The sequence below is a fragment of the Mytilus galloprovincialis genome, chromosome 5 (genome assembly GCF_965363235.1).
Source record: "Mytilus galloprovincialis chromosome 5, xbMytGall1.hap1.1, whole genome shotgun sequence".
NCBI classification, from domain to species: Eukaryota; Metazoa; Mollusca; class Bivalvia; order Mytilida; family Mytilidae; genus Mytilus; species Mytilus galloprovincialis.
This window is the reverse complement of record NC_134842.1, coordinates 97,632,142-97,648,634: the sequence shown is the minus strand read 5'-3', so window position 1 is coordinate 97,648,634 and position 16,493 is coordinate 97,632,142. Positions and strand designations below refer to the sequence as shown.

Sequence of the window (16,493 nt, the reverse complement as noted above, 5' to 3'; positions counted from 1 at the left end):
TAACGATGGAGAACAGATTAGATCTGTTATTGATCGCGACTTGAAAGAGCTGGATGTTTGGTCTTCTAAATGGCTTATGTCATTCAACCCAGATAAAACCGAAATTATGATTTTTTCAAATATTGAGACTCCAGACCTCAGCTTTTCCTTAAATGGTAAAAATATACCTTTAAGTACATCTCATAAGCACCTGGGAGTTAATTTCAGTAGTGACGCAAAATGGAACAATCATATTGAAAGTATAATTACAAGTGTAAAGAAACACTTAAATGTTTTACGTAAACTTAAATATCGAATATCTCGAAATAATTTAGAAAAACTATACTTAGTTTTTATTAGACCCATTTTCGAATATGCCACGGAAGTGTGGGATAATTGTGGAATAGGCTACTCAAATAAATTAGAAAATTTACAATTGGAGGCCGCAAGAATAGTAACAGGTCTACCAATATTTACAAAAACTGAAACTTTATATTCTGAGGTTGGCTGGGAATCTCTTTTTGAAAGAAGAAGAAGAAGAAAATTACAGATGTTTTATAACATGAACCAAAAGCATGCACCAGAATATCTATGTAATCTTGTACCTCCTTGTGTACAAAGTACAACCAACTACCCGTTGCGAAATGGTCAAGATATTATTGTTCCATTTTGTAGACTTTCCCTTACTACTGAATCGTTTATTCCCTCTACTATACGTGAATGGAATAAACTTGATCCAAAAATTCGCAGTGTCGACTCTATTTCTAAATTTAAGAAAGAATTAAAAAACGATAGTCTAGTATGTAAAATTGAAACGTTTTATTTGTACGGCCCAAGGAAATTAAATATTATCTTAACGCAATTGCGATGTTCCGCTTCATCCTTAAACAATGACCTATTTAGAGCTAACATTATAAATGATCCCTCTTGTCATTGTGGGTCAGATATTGAGGATGTCTACCATTACTTTTTCGTTTGCCCAAAATACACATTATCTAGGAAAAACTTATTCGATAACCTTAACTGGCTATCTGAAAACTTTGTTTTAGATACAAAACTATTAATTTGCGGACACTTGGAACTTTCGAACGAACAAAATATTCAAATTTTCAAACATGTTCAGAATTACATAAAAAGGTCAAACAGATTTCTTATGCCTTGATAGAGCGTTATTATTGCTGACACAGGACGTCATCGTTGCCATCAATTCACAAGTCATCGTCACAGAAGTATACGATTTTTCAAACTTTCTTTTTCCTTTTTTACTTTGTCTCCTCTTTGTTCACCTATGAAAGCTAGTATTATATTGTATAAACTGTTTGTTTTATATGCATGTCCATTAATTATACTATTATTGTAACTTTATATTGTATTATGGAGAAGACTTCATAAGTATGATTTACTTGTGTCTAATCCATTTTGCTTTAATTCAGCAAATAAAATATGTTTAAACTAAACAAAATATTCTGACAGTTCTAATGAGAGGTTAGAAGTGATCTCCACTGTATATGACTAAAATTAAACTTGCTACATGTCCCTTCCTAATTATGTTTTTTTCTTTTTTTCAATTTTGCCCCTTTAATAGTTTTACTGCTATAACTAGGAGATTACAATTATACTGACATCTGCAGGAGGAATCTCCAAGGGCAATCAGTAGGCTGGCACTCATCAATAAACATATAAATTAGTAAGAGAGAAATAATAGAAAGGGAATTGTAGCAAGTCTAGACTAAAATATGCGCTGCTGAACTTATTTTATTCAGTATAGTATATAGACTTGTATACCAAAGACAAATTATACATTGTTTAATTTTCTGTAGTGTTTGATAATGACCTATATATAATATGTAGTGACCTTTAACTTTTATAATAAAAAAAACCCATGTTGTGCACATTGGCAACGCTTCTGAATCAGTATAAAAAGTATGAACTATTTGTTAAACTAGTGTAAAATGTGGTGGGGAATTATTGGTAAAGAAAAAAATATCCCGCTATTTAAATTGACCCGATGAGCTGACATGATTTTAGAAATATTACACTTAATCCAAGTTTACAATTTTTCATAATGTTTGTTTTGTCTATGCATTTGCCATAATCAAAATTGTTTTTGTTTGTTTTGCAAATAAAGTATTATTGTGTTGAATACTTTAATGAGAGAACCTTAAATAATCCATTATTTTCATTTTTTTACTTATACTGAAAAAAAAAATTGTATTACTAAATCCATCATAGCACAACCAAGTAAAAAGTGTCCTTTAATTTGTACTAAAGTCATAAGATCATAGAACATTCATATTCCGACAAAACGAAGATAAATAAAAAAAAGCGTTTAGGAGGGGTATGCGTTGTTTATGTTGTGCAAATGGAATGAATAATTCCCCTATTCAAACCTTCTTCTGGCCAATTATTTGAAAAAAGGGGAGCTTTAATAACTGTTACCCTAGCTTGCCCTACAACATAATACATCCCCCAAGGATATAGATTTCATATTCATATAAGTCTGAAAATCAAACCCAATAGAGTTAGAATTAGGTTTTTAGGCTGACAAATATTTTTTGTCAAATTACATTTGAACAAGTCTGTCTACATGATCACCAGTTTTTCAATCATTCGCTAGTCTGTTTTTACTTTCACAAGTCTTCCTTATAGACCCCTAGTCTGTCCATATGATTCTCAACAGTCTGACTATGTGTCCACAAGTCTCAACGTTTTCACCGGTCTCTATGTGTCCGTCAGTTTGTCTCCATGTTTACAAGTATATCTTCATGTTTACCCGCCATGTTACGTCTCTAACAGTTTGCCTTCATGTCCTACACGTCCACCAGTCTTCTTATGTATATACCAGTCTGGCTACAAGTCTACCAGAATATTATTTGCATCATTGACTAAGTCTGTCTGGATATGTCGTCTGGTGGATTTGCTTGTCTCTCAAATTCTGAAGATGATGATATTCCTCATAGTTAAATCGTTAATACAATGTACCAGTACTTTAGTCTATCAGTTTCCATCTCCATGCAAGACTCGGGGTCTGATGAAGGTTCTAAAGCAGTTAAAGATTCATCTATACAGTCCTTCTGAAAGTCTTCTCGGTCAGAAGCAAAGGAATGCCCGGTTAGCGCTGCTGGATTTGCACGGGGAATGTGGAGGACCAGTAGATATCGACACACCAATTTCAGTTATTCGACGAAGAATTTCAACACCTATCTCATTTAACACCAACATTACACAATAATGTCAACATGGTGTCAGTAACAGTTTCTGAGGTAACATTAAGTTAATTTAGAAGTCAATATATTGGATAACTATTATTTCGGTATACAGTTTATAATGCATTTATCACTGTCATGAATCAAGGATTTGTACAGTAAGAAGGTTCTTACTATCATCGGAACTTTGGGATAGGACAATTTCGTTACCCTCTCCCTTTTTTCCAATTACAATATCCGTTATTATTTCGTTTTCGATTAATTCACTCTCTTTAGTGTCCTTTAGTAATATATATCCGTGACCGCTGTGGATAGTAAACTTGGAATTGATAGTAAATAGCAAAACCAAGTAATTTGTAGTGTATCTATGTTCTAATGACACAGACAGACGCGAAAAAAATAATAATTAAAAACCAATTGTTCAGAGAACAATTGAAGGCCGTTCCACCAGTTTATATCTATTTCGATATTAAAATATAAAAAATCAGTCTAAAATGTCAGTTCATATGGCTTTTTGATGTAAAGATATGAATTTAAAGCAAATTTCAAAATCTAGAACGTCAAATTAACCTATGACCTTGACCTCAATTTCAAGGTCACAAGCTGAGGATTTCAAATCAAAAGACCCTAGTCTCTAATATGTATGGTTAATAAGTGATATCACTTTAAACATAATTTAAGATATGATAGGGGCTAAAACTCCCATTCATTGTTTACGCACCCTTTCAACTAAAATTATTTAGTTACCACATGTCGCAACTAACAATTTATACAAAATAATTTGTCGATATCTTATAAGGTTAATGAAAATGAGTGAAAATTAGACAAATTCAAAAATTAGAATATGACCTTGACCTTTGACCTTCACCTAATTTTCATTTTTTTGGACCAAGGACCTCAAATCAAAAGATCCTAGGTCTCTATCACTTATGGTGTTCCAGTTTAAAATACATTTCAAAATTTCAAATACAAAAAGGGAAATAACTCTCAAATGGAGCGTTCATATTGCTTCGGTCGAAATTGGACAAATCATGCAACGGATATAACGAGCCTTTTTTTTTAAATAAATTTGTCGTAATCTTTTACGGTTGCGAAGGAGTTGTGATCACAAGGAAAACAGTGTTTGTGGAGATAACTCCTACAAAGAAAAGTATTCGGTTACGCAGGGTAAATTTCAAAAGCGCATAAACTGTTCGATATCATATACCAAATATCTTAGCGACATATTGCGAAACAAATGTTTATCGCAAGAACAAAATTTGGCGGAAGAAAAAAAAAAAAATTAAAAACCAATTGTTCAGAGAACAGTTGAAGGTCTTTCCACCAGTTTATATCTATTTTGATATTAAAATATTAAAAATCAGTCTAAAATGTCAGTTCATATGGCTTTATGATGTATAGATATGAATTAAAGCAAAGGTCAAAATCTAGAACGTTAAATTAACCTATGACCTTGACCTCAATTTCAAGGTCACAAACTGAGGATCTCAAATCAAAAGACCCTAGGTCTCTAATATGTATGGTTAATAAGTTATATCACTTTACACATAATTTTAGATATGATAGGGGCAAAAACTCCCATTCATTGTCTACGCACCCTTTCAACTAAAATAATTAAGCTACGACATGTCGCAACTAATGATTTAGTCAAAATAATTTGTCTATTTCCGTGTACGGTTTCTGGAAATGAGTGGAAATAAGCCTAATTCAAAAATTAGAATATGACCTTGACCTTTCACCTTGACCTAATTTTCATTTTTTTTGGACCAAGGACCTCAAATCAAAAGATCCTAGGTCTCTATCACTTATGGTGTTCCAGTTTAAAATACATTTCAAAATTTCAAATACAAAAGGGGAAATAACTCTCATATGGAGCGTTCATATTGCTTCGTTGGAAATTGGACAAATCATGCGAAGGATATAACGAGCAATTTTATAAAATAAATTTGTCGTAATCTTTTACGGTTGCGAAGGAGTCGTGATCACAAGAAAAACAGTGTTTGGGGAGATAACTCCTACAAAGAAAAGTATTCGGTTACGCAGGGTAAATTTCAAAAGCGCATAAACTGTTCGATATCATATACCAAATATCAAAGCAACATATTGCGAAACAAATATTTATCGCAAGAACAAAATTAGGCGGAAGAAAAAAAAAATAATCAGAAGAAAAACAATAGGTCTTTCCACAGAAAAGGTGAAAGACCTAATAATCAGAAGAAAAACAATAGGTCTTTCCACAGAAAAGTGGAAAGACCTAATAAAAAACGAAAAAATAACAGATTTTGGAAAAAAGGGTAGGGTAAAAAAAATTGTCCTGTCCCCAAGTACATTTTGTACCTATGCTCATTATTAAAGCAATAATTTGAGAAATATATATTAAGGGTTATACAAATGTGTGAATATCATGAGTCCAGGTAACTCGACCAACTTTTGTGTATGTATGAAAAATTATATTTATTATCTGGTCATGTCCCGCGTTTTTTTGTAATGTTGTTATAATAACAGTGTAAGTTAAGACCAAAACGTAGACCAGGGAAATACTTTATTATCTGTGCTAGTTAATTTCTGAAGATCATACTTTAAACAATTATAATAGCGTATATTATATACGCATCATCTCGATCTATCAATTAGGATACATTATTTTATTTGGCTTAATAATATATTATTGGTATTTAGTGCACCTTTCGGTTGTCTCGAGTGTTTTCTATATTGCATAACGGGGAGGGACTGAACATGTTGCGGGATTTTCAAATCCGAAATGAAGAACACACTTCAAGTTCAACATGATTTTCGATTTGGTGACCGTATTACTTATAGATCATTATACATTACATAACCCTACACAATCAATTTACTTTTTATGATTATTTTGATGTGGATGCCCAATATATTTTATTCCCAAAACCCTTATAAACTGATAAAAAGGAGGGGACAGGGTCAGGGGGTCGTGCAAAACCCAATCATGGTTTATTGTGAATAATTCCAAACTGTGCTGAAGTTTTTAAGATTATTGGATAATTGACTTGTTCTATAGGTAGATGTACCTAACTTACCAGGTGATAATACGAGTTGTATCCTTGATATTGGTATAAATTCAAATGCTTAGTGATGTATACATAAAAAAGAAGATGTGTTATGATTGCCAATGAGACAACTCTCAACAAGTGACAAAAATGACACAGACATTAACAACTATAGGTCACCGTTCGGCCTTCAACAATGAGCAAAGCCCATACCGCATAGTCAGCTATAAAAGGCCCCGATATGACAATGTAAAACAATTCAAACCAGAAAACTTAGATATGTACATTGTACATTTTACATGTTGTATTTGAAGATTAATAAGATTAAAGTTATAAACAATGTGGTATGTTTCCAAACTAAAAGCTATCCACCAAAGACCATACATGTAGGTCACCATACTTCCTCATTTGTATTATGATTATTGATTAAATTTTTGGAAACATTTCAAACCTGTACATGTACATGCTGTTTATATACATGTTACTACAGTTCAGCCACTCGAAGTTTAAAATGTATTGATATAACAGAATTTAAACTTAATATCATATTTGTATGAAAATCATGATGAATATTTACATTCTCTCAAAATGTTTTTAATTTACTTAGCTAATAAAGAAGATGATGGATTCCCAAACAGAAATCTTGATGACTGATCAAGGTGAAAAAAATTGAAGAATTGCATCAATTGTTACAGAGAATCGATTTGCAAGCAGAAACAGGTGCTCAAAGATAAGGGAATACAACAGCCATCCATGTTCCTTCACATATAAAGGTATATATATCGTATATATATATATTGTCTACATTTTCTGAATTTAGGATTTTCAAAAATCTTTCAAAAGATATAAATGTACATTGTAAGTCATGTAATTCAAATATAGAGACGTGCAATTGTCTTTGATAAAAGATCGAGTTACATGTATTCCTTTTTAGTTTTATCAGCTTATATACTTGCTTAGCCTTGTTAAAATCTATGCATATACCTTAAAATATGTACATGTATAATGAAATGTCTGTCAGAATATATATATATATATATATACATGTAATCATAATGTGTCAAATAGCCAAACATTGTAAAATATATATGTATTAAGTATTGGGAATTCTGTACATCCTTTCCTTTGCTTAGACCAGGTTTAACAAATATAATGTGCAATGTTCATTATAAATACTAGACTTGCTTGAAAATATTTAAATTCAACTAATTATCTCCTCGCAATACACATTTAGTTTAGGAACTTTTTATGTTTTATGTTGAAGTAAGCAGCTGTTAGCGATGCTTATAGGCATAAACTATCTAGTCTGGTTCTATTTTTAAGTAAGCTATCTAGTGATTACATCAATTCGACATGACTAGACCGAGTCTTGGGATAAATTAATAGTACTCATTGTCATGATTGTACTAGCTTTTTATTGTCTTATATATTTATGGAAAATACTGTTAGTTGAGGCCTGTAAAAATAAATTTATAAGGAGATGAAGTGTGGTTGCCAATTAACAAATAGCATGATTAAAGTCATGGGGGATTGAATTCATACTCATTTTACTAAAGTGTCACAAAATAATTGCACGAAAAAAAAACAACAACAAAACATCAAAATAATTATGTATTTAGTAGAATTAGCCAAATCAAACAATGACTGACTTAAATTTTGTTTGAAACTTTTCACATTTCTATTGATTAAATATTATTTTGTACATGAAATAATAAATAGATATAATTTTAAGTTAAAAGGGCAGTAATCAAGTTTCAGATTTTTTATTGTCGTGCTGATTGTACTATTACAAATACTTCTTATATGTCAAAAGAAAACAAAATTGCTGTACCTAATATTGTGATTTGTATTGAAATTGATCAAGACAACAAACTCAATAATGAGCTATTCCAATAACAATCTCCCTAGGGGAAAAAGGGGGTGCTACGTAATTTTAGACCTCCATTGTGGCCCATAGACACATCAAACACTCACCAAAATATAAGCCTCAACCCCAGAGGAGATCACACATCAAATGATAAAAGTTGTATATATTCCACACAGTAAGACCAAACAATTATAGTAGGAGTTAGTTTTAAAATATAATTGAAAAACTAAACTGCTACAAATAAATAATTTTTTTAATGTTGAATAAATCACAATGTGTAATAGTTGTAATAAATTGTAATGCCAGCCTGCAACAGTAGAGGGGATTTATGTTTAATGATCCATGCTTTTGTTTTGTTCATCCTTTCATCTGTTCTGCTTCAGGTTCAAAAAAGTGAAATCACAAAAATACTGAACTTAGAGGAACATCAATTCGGAAAGTCCATAATCACATGGCAAAATCTTATAACAATACGCATAAAAAACGAATGGTCAAGAACTGTCATATTCCTGAATTGGTACAGGCATTTTCAAATGTAGAAAATGGTGTATTAAACCTGGTTTTATAGCGCTAACCCTCTCACTTTAATGACAGTCTCATCAAATTCCGTTGTATTTACATTGATGCGTTAACTAAACAGACACACTGAATGAAATAGTCAAAATATGGGTACATCAGTCATCGTATAACAATTTTAAAAGGAAATAATTAACAGAACACAAATACATTTATCTACAAACACATTCATTGTTTTGTGTGTCTGACGTCAGAAAAGTTAATACGTCACATAGATTTGTCGTTCAATGTGCATACAAACAATTTTAAAATTTACATAGGCAATGTTAGCATACAGGGTTAAAAAATCAAAAGTATTTAAGAATAAATTTCAGAAATAGACCGAGATTTAAAATAGTCCAAAAGTTATATATAGAATTTATAAGAATCCACAAATAGTTAATTCCACTACGCGATTGAATGATTTTGACGTTTATTGTTCAACGTATTTTGTAATTCATAATATACCAAGTTTTGGTAAAGTTTTTGTTCAGGATAGTTGTTAATGACCAATCAACTTAAAAATAGATACACATGTGCCTTATGTTATGATCATTCTAATGATGAATTAATGGTTTTGACCCCAATTTCATGGTGACAGGTCCTTTGAAAATAGAAAATTTATCACAACTTCTAGCTATTCTTTTAATAGAGTTTTTCCACAAGATATTTTTGAGTCACTCATTAGAATATTTTTTAAATATATCATTTGATTACAACTGCATTAAGATATAATAATTACACGCAGAAAATTATTGCTTTTGTCACATAGATATTACTAGTCAATTTAATAAAATTAAAAAAAAATTGTATTACTTTATTACAGAAGCTACAAAATAGAGCTAAGGTCCTTTAAGCCAAGAAACTGCCAGTGTCAGAAGAGGAAAAACTAAGGAAGGCCATACAAATTGATTTAATGTCAAGTTGGAACAGTGATTCTGTAGATAAACTCGCCTGATCACAAGGTCCGAGTACACAGTTATCGTCCCTTTATTTCAGTTGTCCGTCCCTTGATTTTCGAATATAGTCCCTAGTGTGGACAGTGTGTTACTTGTCGATTTTTTTGATACCTCTTCAAAATTTATTTCTTTATGTTTTATGCCTCAAGTAGCAAGAATTACACTGTAAAAAAATCTGATTCATGAATTATAATGTAAAGTAGTGATTTGGTCCAGTTGAAAAGGTAAAAAAATAGCATTTCGGAAGTTGTCAAAAGATTCCAAGACCCCCTTTACATACAATTGTCAATATTTTGAGTTAGAGCTGATGAAGTTTTCTATAATTTTGATATAATTTTCCCCAAAAGTAGTACAACACACTGTAAAAATATTACTGAGAAAGCGCAGGTGGGTTTTTTTTTTTATTTCCATTTATTATCTAAAAGAAATGCACTACGAAATAACTGTGTACTCGGACCACAAGACCTCGGATTTGACTGTCACAAGTTTTTAAATCTAACATGGATAGACTAAAGTCATTTACTAGACTGTAAATACCAGAGACAGCTGAATGCACAAGGCACAGAGCTGAGGTCCAAGTAACGGACAGGCCTTGTCACAAGAAATGTACATAACTTGCATGGGTTTTTGCTTAAAAGGACATATGACAAAAAAATGAGAGAAGTCAATGAAAATTTCTTTGAATTTTGATAATGGCCAATTCAAACTAAGGTACACTTTTGGAATTTGCAAGAACATAAATACCTTCATGTTTACTTTTGAATTATAGTTGACAGTTTTCAGTGTAATGGGAACCTCTGAAAATAAGTCAAAAGGAGTGGTTTGGTTTTTTGAATTTGATTATTTTTTTAAAGTGAAACAGATGAATTATTGCTCTTTAATTTCAACATTTGCATTTTACTATTATAATCATTTACAAGTGCAGCATATCGGTGATATCAGATTATGTTATTGTGTTTGGTTAAGCTACATATTCCTTTTTACTTAGACTTTCTTTTGCCTTTACTAATTAATAAAATACTGAATAATAATTTGAGTTTGGCTCATTTCAGTGTCTGGTATTTGCTGTCAAGATTTTTCATGTAAGATTTCACCACATTATTTATACTTGCTTGATCAAAGGGAGATAACTGTTTGAATCTTCGCATTAAATAATCTGGAAGAGGATTAAGTAAAATGTAAATAGTTGAAAATTAATTTTATGGTTCAATAAAATCAAAATAAGTTATTGACATTCATTATTAATAAATTTCTATCAAAAATAAGGCTCACAGAACTTTTTATATTACTTATATTAACAATAACAATGTACACACATGTTTATTGACGTATTAATACACAACGTCAGAGTTGGTGTGTCGCCATAAAATTTGTAAACATTGAAAATAAAACTAATTAAAACTTTTAACTAATCAGGAGACAGTAAATACATCAAATATATTTATAAACCTATAAACTTATTATTTTCTTCAATTGTCCAAGTACATTCAATATTGATAATAATTTTTGTTGATAAAAGTTTATTTGTGTGCTATTTTATTCAATTGTACATATTTGAAATATAACATTACACCTTATTATTTTTATTCTTGTATACAGCATTTGGAATAAAATCCCATAACATTTTGATTAATGTTCGAGCAGCAGGATTGTTTATAAATTTAGCAATTATGTTAATCATGTAAATGATGTTATGTTTTTTTGTTTTTTGCTTGTTGAAGTTTTTAAAATTGACAAATAATGCTAGCAAGGGAGATTATTCATTAATATTTTTATGATGCCAAACTTGAAATTTAAAGGTGCATATGTTTGCTATTTGTTAAAAGCCTAGTCTTATGATTCTTAAACAATCTATACAAGTAAGCACGTTGATTTGTCACTAACCATTATTTTATTGATTCGTTTGAATTTGATGAGGTTCTTTGATGTAGAACTCAGGACTAATTTAAACAAAAAAAAGATTTTTTTTATTTGTTTGATAGTAAAATTGTATAACAAACATTTTGACATTTTATTTTAATTTATCACAAAACAACTCTATTTGTCATCTGAAGAAACTTAATTTGTTAGATACTTTTATTCTTTTATTGAAGTATATACAAAGGGAGATAATTCAAAATTGTTTTTTTTTATTATTCTGACCTGATTAGAGGTGATGAAAATAACTATGCCCAAGACAGGATGGCAATAAGAAAATGCTGGAAATTGTTGTATATGGTCATGCTTTGTCCAAAAGTTTTTGTTATCTTCTGTATTATATATTTCTGCAATTGTCAAAATCCAAATCACACATAGAGATAGCCTTGACCTATAGTTTATATCTGGTGTTTGTGTTTTTTGTGTGTCTTAGATTTTAACCCTTCAAGTTCTTATACAAATTCAGGTGCCATTCTTTACATATAGGTAAAGGCATACTTACAAAATGGTATTGAGCTTTGCAAATAAATGACGAGTATTCTTTGGTTTACAGTGTAAGTTTCATTTTAAAAATACAGTCTTCGATGTTACTGACAAATTATACATTTGCACATTGCCATTTGAAACCACAAATATTATTCTACTGTAAATAAACAGAGCAGCAATCCATGCCGTTCAAGTCTTATACTTTGTAAAAATGGATCAGAAAAGTTGGAGGATCAATTTTATTTGTTCATTAGCAACAAAGTTATAATCATTGAAACTTCCTGTTTTTCCTAATTTTTATTTTATATTTAATTAGATATTTCCAAACCAGATATTTGGGTTAAAGTAAAAAAAAAACAACCTAAATCCCTTTTCCAAAATCAAAAGCAGAGGGAAAAATTCTGCCTTTTCTTTATTTTTCATTTGCACTATTGTTTTGAAAGTACATCAGTTATACAGGATTTATATTGACTTTAAATTGCATTAAATATGATGGAAGTTCTAATTTAAATAATTCATAAACAAGAAATGTATTTGAATTTACATGTAATTAAATTACATAATTATTCAAATTTAATTTATATTTAAAATTCTTAAAATTTGCAAATTTAATTTACATTAAAAGATCTTTAAATATGAAACTTATTCAAATTAAAATTTTTATAAAAACTTCTTCAAATCTGAAATTTAATCAAATTTAATTTATATAAGAAAATCTTTTTTTAGAAATTTATTCAAATTTAGTCTATATCTAAATTCTTTAAATTTGAAATTTATTTAGACTTAAAAATACTTTTAAACTAGGTTCAAATTTGGGAATTTATTTGCAATATTAAATTTAGTTTAAATCTATATTAAATTAGAAATTTTCCAGCAAAGTAAATGCATGATATTTTTTTGTAATTTGAAATTAAATATGCATAACATATGCATTTAATTTTATATTAAATGCATCATTTCATGCAGTGTAATTCTGGTCAAAATTTAGGACAAATTCTATCACAAGACAGGTTATTCGGATAAGTTTAAATATATTTTATTTGCTGAATTAAAGGACAATGGATTAGACACAAGTAAATCATAAATCATAAATGCATAATACAATATAAAATAACAATAATAATATAATATAATGGACATGCATATAAAGCAAACAGTTTATACATGTATAGAATATATTACTAGCTTTCATAGGTAAAAAGAGGAGAGAAAGAAAAGAAGAGAAAAGTCATATAATTCTGTGATGTTGACGTGTGTGTTGATGATGACGATGATGTTCCGTGCCACTATAATGCTCTATCAAGGCTTAAGAAATCTGTTTGACCTTTTTATGAAATTTTGAACATGTTTGAAAATTTTAATATTTTGATTGTTTGAGAGTTCTAAGTGTCCGCAAATCAATAGTTTTGTATCTACAACACAGTTTTAGGATAGCCAGTTAAGATTATTGAATAAGTTTTTTCTACATGATTAATTAACATGGAATTCGGATCACAAGTTCTAACCAATAGGATCAACTAAAACATCGTCTACCATGCAAGCTTTCTCTTACCAAATGGCATAACGTCAATTCAAATTATGTTTTTGTGTGGCGAATACCCGACTCTAATAAAGACCCAATGTGTATATTTATTAATTAAGATGCGTATATTTGAGAAATAATTATATTTTAATTTATCTGCTTATCATTGTACACTATACATTGCTATAATGATCCATAACACTTATGAACAAAACGTTCATTTAAATTTTCAAAAATCATTCGATATTTATTTTATATTAATATCAAAATTGCAGTAAAAGTATGTTTAAAAGTAGTTCTTTAAAATCAGCAACATATTTGGTACATGGATTTAACTTTTTTATATTCAATCTATTGATCCTATATGTATTGTTAACACTATTTTTGTCATACAAAACAGCGCTTCGGGTGAACGCAATAAATTATCGCTTCAGGTGAAACGCAATAAATAATCAACATCAAATTTATATTTAAAGGTATTTCAAATCTATTTTTATATACAAAGGTAGTAATATTGTCATAAAATGGCGTCGACACATTATCAACATATTTGATGTAAGTCATTCTTTATTCTTTCAAATAGTGTTTATCTTGTATGGAGAACAATGCATTTGGTTATTTTCTCATAAAATTACAACCAGTTACATGTATTCATTATTAATGACCATTGTAAGCAATGAAATCCATATTGATAGACATGCATGTTTCACTGTACATGTAGACTATTGCCTATAAACAAGATTTTATGAGTTAGACGAAGTACTCCTCAAAAACAATCGTATTGAATTTTGAAGTAAAAAAAAACAACAAGGCAGTTTGAGATTAATTGTAATTATAACAAACATATATTTTTGTTAAGATAAACAACATTTTTACATTGCATAGTCGTGCGCAAAATGTTTTTTTTTAAATTTTGTTTAATGGAATAAAACGTCTGATTTGTAAACCTTCCTGTTTCCTAGAACAGGCTATCAAAAAGTAATTAATCTACTCTGTATGTGGCAATTCTTATTATCTTTCGTACTTTAGTTTCGTTTTATTAGGGACTTTCCGTTTTGAATTTTCCTTGGAGTTAAGTATTTTTGTTATTTTACTTTTTATTGATGAAAAACAAACAAAATGGACTCGTCCAGTGTTCAGTTTGAAGATTATTTCAGTTATTGTACGCATTTATGCATGTTCTAGCTACTTCATAAGTTATAGGGGTAAATCGGGTGGGCAGAAAATGACAGATATTTAATGTTAATTTGTTTCCAATTACGAATAAAAATTACATATACATGTCGTTCTGTATTGGTATAGTTTTGGGGATCTTTCATTTATGTATTTAGACAATCGATAGTTTGTGCTTCAAAAGTCTACACAATTATGGACTTAATACTGAAAATTCTCCCCTTCTAAACATTTTTTAATTCACAAATAATAAATGTCTTTAAATTTGTTTTTAATGAAATTAACTTCTGTGGATGAAAGCTTAACACCAATAGTAAAGAGTAAATTGAAAACTTTGTTAAGATAGTGACTGAATGATAATCTTTTAAACTTAATTCGCTTACCTCTTATATGCGAAAAATTAAAAAAAAAATGGTAAGGAAAATAGGAATTAGAATTATAATTTCACATATTTTAACATGTTTAGGTACCTATGCCACATAGTCAGCTATAGAAGGCCCCAAAATGGGAAAACTGTCGGCCTTATTTATGTTGAAAAATAAACGAAACATCATACATCAACATTGTGATATGACTGCCAGTAAAGAAACTTTTCATCCAAGTCACAATGTGTAAAACGTAAACCATTGTAGGTCATATACTGCCTTCAACGGGAGCCTTGACTCATACATTTTGTACCGAACAGCAAGCCATAAAGGGCCCCAAAATGACTGGTGTAAAACAATTTAAACAAGAAAACCAACGGTCAAATCTAAAACGATACAAACTTATGAACCACATCAACAATTGTCAACCACTCAACACCAGGTTCCTGACTTAGAACAGGTGCAAAAAAAAAAAAACAACACAACAGCGGATTTGAACGTTTTAACAGGCGCCAAACTTCACCCTAAATTGAAACAGTACTTAAACATTACAAAATGTTGAACATAGAAAGACACAATAAAATATGGCTTTAAATGACTTAACTCAATAAAAAATAAATATATATAAAGCTGACATTAATAACGATATTTTTTCAGACAAAGATTCTTTATGTATATCAATACAAACATTGTAAAACAAAATTACTTCTAAATAACATTTTAAAATTAGATATTTATTCCACTTGATAAAAATAAAAATAAAATAAAAATAGATAATTAATGAATAATAGATGATGTGATAAATGAATGATATATATAGATTCTACCACTGCATCTAGTGTGATACGATATTTATCCAATCAGGACTGTTAAATTTTCAAATTTAAGACGTCAGGCTCGACGAGCGTTCTAAATATTGGGAATTAAACTGTCGAGAGTGGATAAATATTCTATTACACGAAATTTGGTGGTGGAATCTGTTTCTCTAATGATTTTAAAATAATATGCAAACAAATTTAATCCTTCTTTTCAAGCGATCTGCAAAAAGATGTGTTCTTTCTATGTGACGGCATCAGGTATGTTCGCTCTTTTTCATGCCGTCACAATAATAAATTCATAAGAAGAGCTAGAAATTTCGACGTCACAATTGAATTTTGACCAATGAAGAACTGGGATAAAATGAAGCACACGTTGATTAAATAAAAGTAATCAACGTTTCAGAACTAGAGAAAAATAATTACATTTCTATGCACACGACAAATATAGTTTTTACTTTTAAGTGTGTCACATTTAACTCAATGTTATGGAGGCTAATTTCTGCCGTCGTGAAGTCGAGTTGACAAAATAATTAAAGGTGTCATGCCTAGATAATTACAATGATAGGATGTATCCTTTCTTAACTGCTTCTACCTTTTACCCATGATTCCAAATGAATCAA

General features: G+C 29.8%; 1 long non-coding RNA gene across 1 annotated transcript; it reads left to right on the top strand.

Moving 5' to 3' along the window:
* Positions 1–1,523: 1,523 nt before the first annotated feature.
* LOC143076834 (uncharacterized) lies at positions 1,524–9,632 on the top strand. Its single transcript, XR_012978801.1, has 3 exons — positions 1,524–3,242; positions 6,819–6,984; positions 9,460–9,632. It is a non-coding gene; the product is annotated as an uncharacterized LOC143076834 (long non-coding RNA).
* The last annotated feature ends 6,861 nt before the right edge of the window (positions 9,633–16,493 follow it).